At 42.6% G+C, this 8505-nt stretch overlaps 2 pseudogenes; both read right to left on the reverse strand.

Annotated features, from left to right (window-relative positions):
- LOC102891461 overlaps positions 1-5757 on the reverse strand; it is an 8125-nt pseudogene extending 2368 nt beyond the window's left edge.
- Positions 5758-6308: 551 nt separating this feature from the next.
- On the reverse strand, positions 6309-7395 carry LOC102891698 (annotated as a pseudogene).
- Between the last annotated feature and the right edge of the window lie 1110 nt (positions 7396-8505).

An 8505-nucleotide genomic window follows, 5' to 3' on the forward strand; every position in this document is an offset into this window, starting at 1 on the left:
GTATGATTGCGTGTAGTATTTTCTTATGATCCTTTGTATTTCTGTAACGTCTGTAGTTATTTCTCCGCTCTCATTTCTGATTTTGAGTCCTATCTCTTTATTCCTTGATGAGTGCGGTTAAAGGTTTGTCAATTTTGTTTATCCTTCCAATGAACCAGCTCTTGGTTTCATTAATTTTTGCATTGTTTTTCTAGACTCTATTTCATTTATGTCCACTCTGATCTTTATTATTTCTTTCCTTCTATTCACTTTGGGCTTCGTTTGCAGTTCTTTTTCTAAACTGTTTATTTGACCTTTTTCTTGTTTCTTGAGATAGACTTGTATTGCTATGAATTTCCCTCTTAGGACTGCTTTCGCTGTGTCCCATAGATTTTGAGTCAAGTGAATATGAAAACACAATGACTCAAAATATGAAAACACAATGTCTCTATGTAATATGAAAACACAATGACTCAAAATATGAAAACACAATGTCTCTACGTAACCTTTGATTTCTTCCTGATCTCATTGATAACTTATTCATTGTTCATAGCATGTTATTTAGCCTCCATGTGTTTGTGTATTTTCCAGTTTTTTCTTGTAGTTGATTTCTAGTTTCATGCCATCGTGATTAGAGAAGACATTGATATAATTTCAATTTTCTTAAATTTATTGAGACTTGTCTTGTGTCTTAACATGTGTTCTATCCTGGAAAATATTCCATGAGACAAATGTATATTTTGCTGCTTTGGGGTAAAATGCTCTGAAAACATCTATTAAATCCATCTGGTCTAATGTGTCTTTCAAGCCCATTCTTTACTTGTTGATTTTTTTGTCTGGAAGATCTGTCCATTGGTGTCAATGAGGTGTTAAAGTCTCCTACTATGAGTTTATTATTGTTGATCTCTCCTCCTATGTCAGTCAATAATAGCTTTATGTATATAGGTGCTCCTATGTTGGGTGCATATATGTTTACTAGGGTTATGTCCTCTTGATTTATCGATCCCTTTATCATTATGTAATGCCCATTTTTGTTTCCTATTATAGCTTTTGTTTTATTTATTTTTATTTTTTTAATGCCAGTTTATTCATTTTTATACTATATACAAATATATATATATATATATTTAGCATTTTATATCTTTTGTTTTAAAGTCTATTTTATCTGATATAAGTATTGCTATCCTGGCTTTTTAAAATTCCTTTTCCATTTGCGTGAAATATCTCTTCCCATTCCCTTTACTTTCAGTCTGTGAGTTTCATTTGATCTGAATTGGGTCTCTTGCAGATAGCATATGCATTGGTCTTGTTTTCTTATCCATTCATTTACCGTATGTCTTTTGATTGGAGCATTTAATCCATTTACATTAAAAGTGGTTACTGATAGGTACATAGTTACTCTCTTTTTATTATTCATATTTGTTATTTCTATTTCCTTTTGTACCCCTTCTCTTTTTACAGAAGATCCTTTCACATTTCTTCTAATGCTGGCTTATTGATGATGAATTCTTTAAGCTTTTTCCTGTCTGGGAAGCTCTTTATTTCACCTTCCATTTTAATTGAAAGCCTTGCTGGTAGAATATTTGTGGTTGTAGATTCTCATTTTTCATAACATTGACTATTTCTTGCCAGTCTCTTCTGGCCTTCAAAGTTTCCATTGAAAAGTCTGCAGACATTCTTATAGGGATATTCTTGTAAGTAACTAGCTGCCTTTCTCTTGCTGCTTTTAAGAAATTCTCTTTGTCTTTGACATTTGGCATTTTAATTATGATGTATCTTGGTGTAGGTCTGTTTGAATTCCTCTTGTTTGGGACTCTTTGGGCTTCCTGAACTTGTAAGTCTAATTCCTTTGCCAGGTTAGGGAAGTTTTTACACTTCATGTCATCCCAGAGGTCTCTTAAACTATCTTCATTTTTTAAAATCCTTTTTTCTTTTTGTTGTTCTGACTGGGTGTATTCTGCTACCTTGTCTTCCAATATGCTGATTCGATCTTCTGCTTCATCTAATCTACCGTTGAGTCCTTCTAGTGTCTTCTTCATTTAAGTTATTGTATTCCTCATTTCTGTCAAGTTCTTTTTTATGGTTTCTATGTACATTTTTATGCTAATTATCTCTCTTTGATGTTCTCATTGTGCTCATCCATTCTCCCCATAAATTCATTGAGCATCCTTATAACCATTATTTTGAACTCTGTCTCTGGTAGGTTGCTTGCCTCCATTTTCTTTAGCTTGTCTTCTGGAGTTTTCTCCTGTTGTTTCATTTGTGGCATGTTTCTTTGTTTTCTCTTTTTATTAGCCTCTCTGTGTTCATTTCTATGTGTCAGGAATATTTGTTTCATCTCTCAGCCTTGGCCAGATGGCCTAATGTGGAAAGTGTCCTGTATGGCCCAGTTGCACACTCTCCCTGATCCTGTATGCTGGGGGCTCTGGTTGTGATTTTTGTGTGGGTTGTGCATGATCTTCTGTTGTCACCAAGCATTTATTGCTGTTATTAGACCAGTGGATGGGATTAACGCTCAGGCTGACTAATTGTGGGCATTGGATATACCCACAGGGTAAGAGTTGTTGTGTGGGGGCTGACTCCACTGAGTGGGATTTGCCCTAGCAAGCTTGTGTACTTGTTGCAACCACCCTTTGTGTGTACCACTAATGGGACTAGTCGGGTGTTGCTCCATCGTGTTCTGGTGCCAGCCTCCAGATGCATTGGTTTTGTAGCCCCTTGGGAGCAGCTCCCCCACAGGCAAGGTCAGCTGCTGCTTTGATTCCTCAGGGCTACCTGGTGAGAACTGCAAAGCGATCTGCAAATGGTTGTTGCCTATGCTGGATCTATAGTTAAGTGGAAGAGACAACGGTGTAGACACCAGCTGGCTATCCCTTGTCCCTGACATATGGCAGTTTAGCAGAGGGACCAGTGCTCCTCAAGGCCTAACATTGCCTGTTAGTTGCCTGTAAGTCTCTGAAACTGGATGAGCCTCTGGGTGATATGCATGTTAGGTGGCGCAGAGACCCCAGGAATCTCCTGGGTCTAGTGAGTAAATTTCCCTCTGCCACTGCAGTGTCAGTTTACGTGCCCACGCTGTCTCTGTGGCTCCCTGTATAAGTTTCTACTCATAGGATAGTCAGCTGCTGTTCACCTTGGGCCTAAATGTGCCACCCCAGGGCAGGGGCAGCTGCCTATCAATGTGCAGTGGGCACTATGTGTATTGGATGGGACAGGAGGTCAGGAAGTCAAGGGCTGTCAGGCCAATACAGACCTCTGCAATCCCCTCACAAGATATTGCAGCTTGTACAGGCAGCAGTGTCTGTCCACAGCTGTTTTCCTCAAAAAGCACTCACTGTGCTAACCAAGGTCTGTTGCCTGCGCTGACTGCATTACCCTCGAGCCAAACAGGGCACAGGAGGCTGCCTGTCAATGGGCTGCAGGCACTTTGTGGCTTGGATGAAGTGGGATCTCAGGGAGACAAGGTCTGTCAGGCCAATACAGCCTCAGTTTTGCTGCAACTTCTGTGCCTGGGAGTTCCCACTGTAGTCACAGATCACAGTGAGACCAGCTGCCGTCTGAGGTGGTCCCACAGAACCCTACACTTCCTGGACACAATATTACAACTCTTGCAGGAAGCAAAGGTCTACCTGCCACTGATTTCCGTGCAATGCCCACCCTGTGTCAGCCAAAGTTTGTTGCCAGTGTGGACTAGGAGATAAGGGAAGGGGAGGGGCAGGGCTGTGGCAATTCACTGTCAATGGGCTGACTGGAGCAACTTGCGGGTAGGTTGGAGTAGGGTCTCAGAGAGACAATGGCAGTCAGATCAATACAGCCTCAGTCTTGCTGCAACTTTGGTAACTGTTCATGAGTTCCCTCAGAAGTTCCAGATCGCAGCAAGACCAGTTGTTGTCTGGGACTGGCCCACAGAACCCTGAGATTAGCCCAAGTTCATGTTGACAGCAGTGATCTCCCTGACCCTATCCGGAAATGCAGCTCTCAGACCGCTGGGAATGCTTGGCCTTGAATAAAAGCAGGGCTTGGCAGCCATCCAGTAACAAACGCCCCGGATAATCTGCTGGCTGGGACGAGCAGGCTGATCCCCTCTGGCCAGCGCTTCCTAATGGCTCTGTGGGAGGGGTCTGCACAGTCAAGCGGGCTCAGTCTGTAGATTGCCTGGTAGAGGGACCAAACTAAGGCACATTGGTGCCTACCCTTCCAGCCCTCGTTCTGGTGCCAGGTAATGCGGACTTTCTCAGAATGAATCCCACGCAAGCCTCTGACCCACTGCTGGGTGAGAGTCCAGAGGTCAGAAATCCTGTGCGCTGGTCCTTCAAAGGGGCATCTGGGGTTTCATTCTCCTTTCATCTCACCCAGATGGCCAGAATCCCCTCTGTTTTTTACAGTCAGAGTTATTGAAATATCCTCTTCCCTGGGCTGGTACCCTGGGCTGGTGAGTCTCCAAATGAGACCAGGACCACTCTCTCCTTCAGGAGAGCTTCTGCAGCCTTGCTCTCTCTCCCAGTGATCCTCCACCACCCGTGGGAGTGGGTCCAGACTGATTCTCGACTTTGCCCCTCCTACTTGCTTCGATGTGGCTTCTTTATATTATCAGATGTAAGCTTACCATCAGCTAGACTTCAGGTGATTCTCCACATTGATCATTTGATAATTTGGTTGTAATTGCAATGCGAACCTGGGAGGAAACGAATCCTGCTTTTATCCAGTCCACCATCTTCATCCTCACCCCTGTTTTGCCTTTTTGAATAATCTGACTCTCCATGAGTCTTCTCAGAAGATATCTTGTCAATTAAGTCTGGTGGGTTATTTTTGCTGTCACCGGCCCCATTGGCCACAGTGAAAATCTTTGACAGACACATTCTTGACATTGAAACCCACATTGTCCCCAGGAGAGCTTCACTCAAAGCTTCATGGTGCATCTCAACAGACTTTGCTGCAGTTGTAACGTTGACTGGAGCAAAGTTTGAGAACCATGCCAAGTTTGAGAACACCAGTCTCCACTCAGCTCAAAGAGACAGTACCAGTACTACTAATTTTGTAGATATCCTGGAGTGGCAGATGCAAAGGCTTGTCAGTCAGACAAGTTGGTGGCAGGATGCAATCCAGAGCTTCAAGTAGCGTGGTTCCACTGGCATTGCCATCTTTATGGGTGACTTTCCATTCCTTGCACCAAGGCATGTTAGCAATTGGCTCCAGCATGTTGTTTCCATTCTAGCCAAAATGCTATTGTGTCAGGGTTGTAGCCAATTTTCTTGATGTGGTGCTGATTTCCTTAACGATTTCCTTGTATCTCTTCTGGCTGTAAGGTGACTCAGTGAAACCCATCTTGTTAACACCAACAATTAGTTGTTTTACACCCAGTATGTAAGCCAGAAGGGCATGCTCATGAGCCTGCCCACTCTTGGAGATACCTGCTTCAAATTCACCAACATCAGTATCAATCAGGACAGCAAATCAGCCTGAGATGTGCTTGTAATTATGTTTTTAATAATATTTGTGCCCTGAGGCATCAATGATGGTCACGTAGTACTTGCTGGTCTTGAATTTCCACAGGGAGATATCAGTGGTGATACCACGCTCATGTTCAACTTTTAGTTTATCCAAGACCCAGGCATATTTGAAGGAGCTCTTCCCCATCTCAGCAGCTTCCTTCTCAAATATTTTGATGGTTCTTTTGTCAATATCACCGCATTTGTAGATCAGATTACCAATTGTAGTTAACTCATCGGAATCTATGTGTCCAATGACCATGTTGATGTGAGTCTTTTCCTTTCTCATTTTGGCTAAGATTTAGCAGTGGTTTTCACAACACTTGTGTTCTGGTGGCAAGCCCGTTTCAAAACTGCTAGAGTATTCTTTATGTATTCTGTATATGAGTCCTTTGTTGATCTGGGATTTGCAAATATTTTTTCATGGCTCGTCTTATCCTCTTAACAAGGTGTTTTTTTTTTCATGGAGCAGAAGTTCTTAATTTTTAAAAAGTTCAATTTATCTATGTTTTAATGGATTGACTTTTGATGTCATATTTAACAACTCTTCCTCTAACTCAGGCCACAAAGATTTTCTCCTATGTCCTCTTCAAAAAGTTTTATATTTTTACATTATACACTTAAATCTCTGATTCACTTTGATTTCATATTTGTTTAAGGAATGAGGAGGGCTTATTAGAGGATATAGGGAGTTTCATGGAACACAAGGTCAGTAAGTATAGCCAGGTTTCAGGAGAGACTAAAGCCATGAACTGGAAAGTCTTCAGAAATCAAGGTAGTTCTTTTTTTCTTTTAATTACCCTCTCAGTCCATGTAGTCTTCTGTCTTTCCATATCCACTTCAGTCTTCACTTTGCAATTCTGACTTCTCTACTTTTCCATGAACTTGACTATATAGAGCTTCCCCATGGCTATTGGGTTTACAAGTCCTAGGTTTAAGTGACCAGCAGAGAGTGACTAGCATCTCTGAATTCCATTTCTGGTCTTTACTCATGTCCTCATTTTCCACTTTTCTGTCACTCTGTTTGAACTTCTCAGAATGGAAATCCTCATAGTGAATGTCCTGGGTCACCTCGTGGAGGTCCTGCATGTGAGTGATGAGCACTGTCCTCAGCTTCAGAAAGTGATTGTACTCTGAGTTCTCCGCCTTCATGACACCCCACAGGTAGAGGTGACCTTTGACATTCTTGCCTTTGGCATGGATCAGCTGAATGGATATAACCACAGAGGATGGGATATTGGTCTTGAGAAGCCTAGGCTTCTGCTCTTTAAAGTCCTCATCTTCATCTGATTCTGCATCAGGCAAATGATAGATTTTGACATAATGTTCTTCAATTGCATCCAGAATCCTTTTCTTGAAGCACTTTCATTCCTTCAGAGAGTGTCGGCTTTTGCAATGACAGGCATAATATTGACCTTATTGTGTATGACTTTCATAAATGCGACATCTAAGGGCTTAAGTCCATGTCCAAAGGGTGAAATGAAGTAAAAGTAGCAGTGCACCTGTTATCAATTACGTGCTGTCTGTTCAAACCACTCTCATCATGTAGGAGATAATTGTCTTAAAACAATTCCTGCAGTCGATAGTGTCACCATAGCCAAATGTGTCCACCACTGTCAGGTGCGGCTTGACCCCTTGCTCTTTAGTCTCAACAGTTGAAGCCTCAATTTGGACAGTCCTTTCAATTTTCTCTGCAGCTCCAAGTATGATTCTTTCTGGGTAGAGATCAGTCAGGAATAGGCTGTTTATGAGAATTCTCCTAGACCTGATTCATAGACCACCGACCACCATTAGTGTGAACTCAAAACTTTTTTTTCACTGATTTTTGGCGAACTTGGTTGGCAAGATTTGCAAATACAACATAGGAGTTTCTGGATTTAAACTGAGTTAGTTGTTGCTTAGACATCTTTAGTGAAGTTTCATCAATCTTATGAGCTTGGTTTCCTTATGCTGATAAGAGTGGAACAGGTGATGTGATTCTTCACTTTATAGGTAACTAGAGCGAGAGGAAGGGAGTTTCTTTAGAAAGAAGTATGTGACTGCTGAGGATAAGAGAGGTGGTAGAGGGAGGGCAGATGGCGGTAAGAGTATGCAGCAACGGCGGGAAAGGGAGCCTTTGCCTCTGGCTCTTTCCTCCAGGAAGATGGTGGCAGTGCCGAGTTGGGAGCACTTGTAGTACAGTTTAAGTGGACAAATTGTGTGATATGCGAATTATATCTCAACAAAGTTTTAAAAAAGAAATTAAGGGTAAAAGGAATGAGAAATTCTTAATTTAATCCAAATAAAAAGAGAGCAATAGAAACACTTCCAGCCAAGATGGTGGAGTAGGTAAATGTTGTGCTCGCCTCCTCTCATGACCACCTCAAAATTACAACTAAACTACAGAATAGCCACCATTTGGAGTCGCCTGAAGTCTTGCTGAACAGAAGTCCTACAACTGGGGACATACGATTGAGGCCCCCTTGAGACTAGGTGGGGCAGAGTCGTGAAACAGGCTGATCTCACACCTGTGTGTAGTGGTTAAAAATCAGGAGAGATACCTCAACTGCGGAGGTCTCCCTGGAGAAGTGAGGGATATCAGCCCCACACCAGGCTCTCTAGCTAGGGATTCTAGTACCTGCAAGAGAAGTTTCCACAACTTCTGTCTGTGAAAACCAGTGGAGATTGTGGTTGTGTGAGACTGAGGATGGTTGGAGTCCCAGGTATCCCTCTTTAAGGGACTTACTTGCTGGCCGACTCACTTACTCACTCTGAACTCCAGCACTGGAGCAACAGCTCTAAAGGTGCCAGGGACATAAGGCACCTTTATTGTCTGGCTTTGGGGTGAGGGCTGGAGGAACAGCTTTCTCCCAGACAGAAATGCTGGCAGAGGGCATTGTTCCTTTGTTCAGCCCTCCCCACTTCTACTGCGTAGACGAGGTGGCTGCCATATCTGAGTCTCCATCAACCTGACTAATACTGGTCGCATCCTGCCCTAAAAATTCCCTGAGACCCCACCCCACCCTACTTGCGTACACACCCAAGCCACTTCCAGTGG

The sequence above is a fragment of the Pteropus alecto genome, unplaced genomic scaffold (genome assembly GCF_000325575.1).
Source record: "Pteropus alecto unplaced genomic scaffold, ASM32557v1 scaffold365, whole genome shotgun sequence".
Lineage (NCBI taxonomy): Eukaryota > Metazoa > Chordata > Mammalia > Chiroptera > Pteropodidae > Pteropus > Pteropus alecto.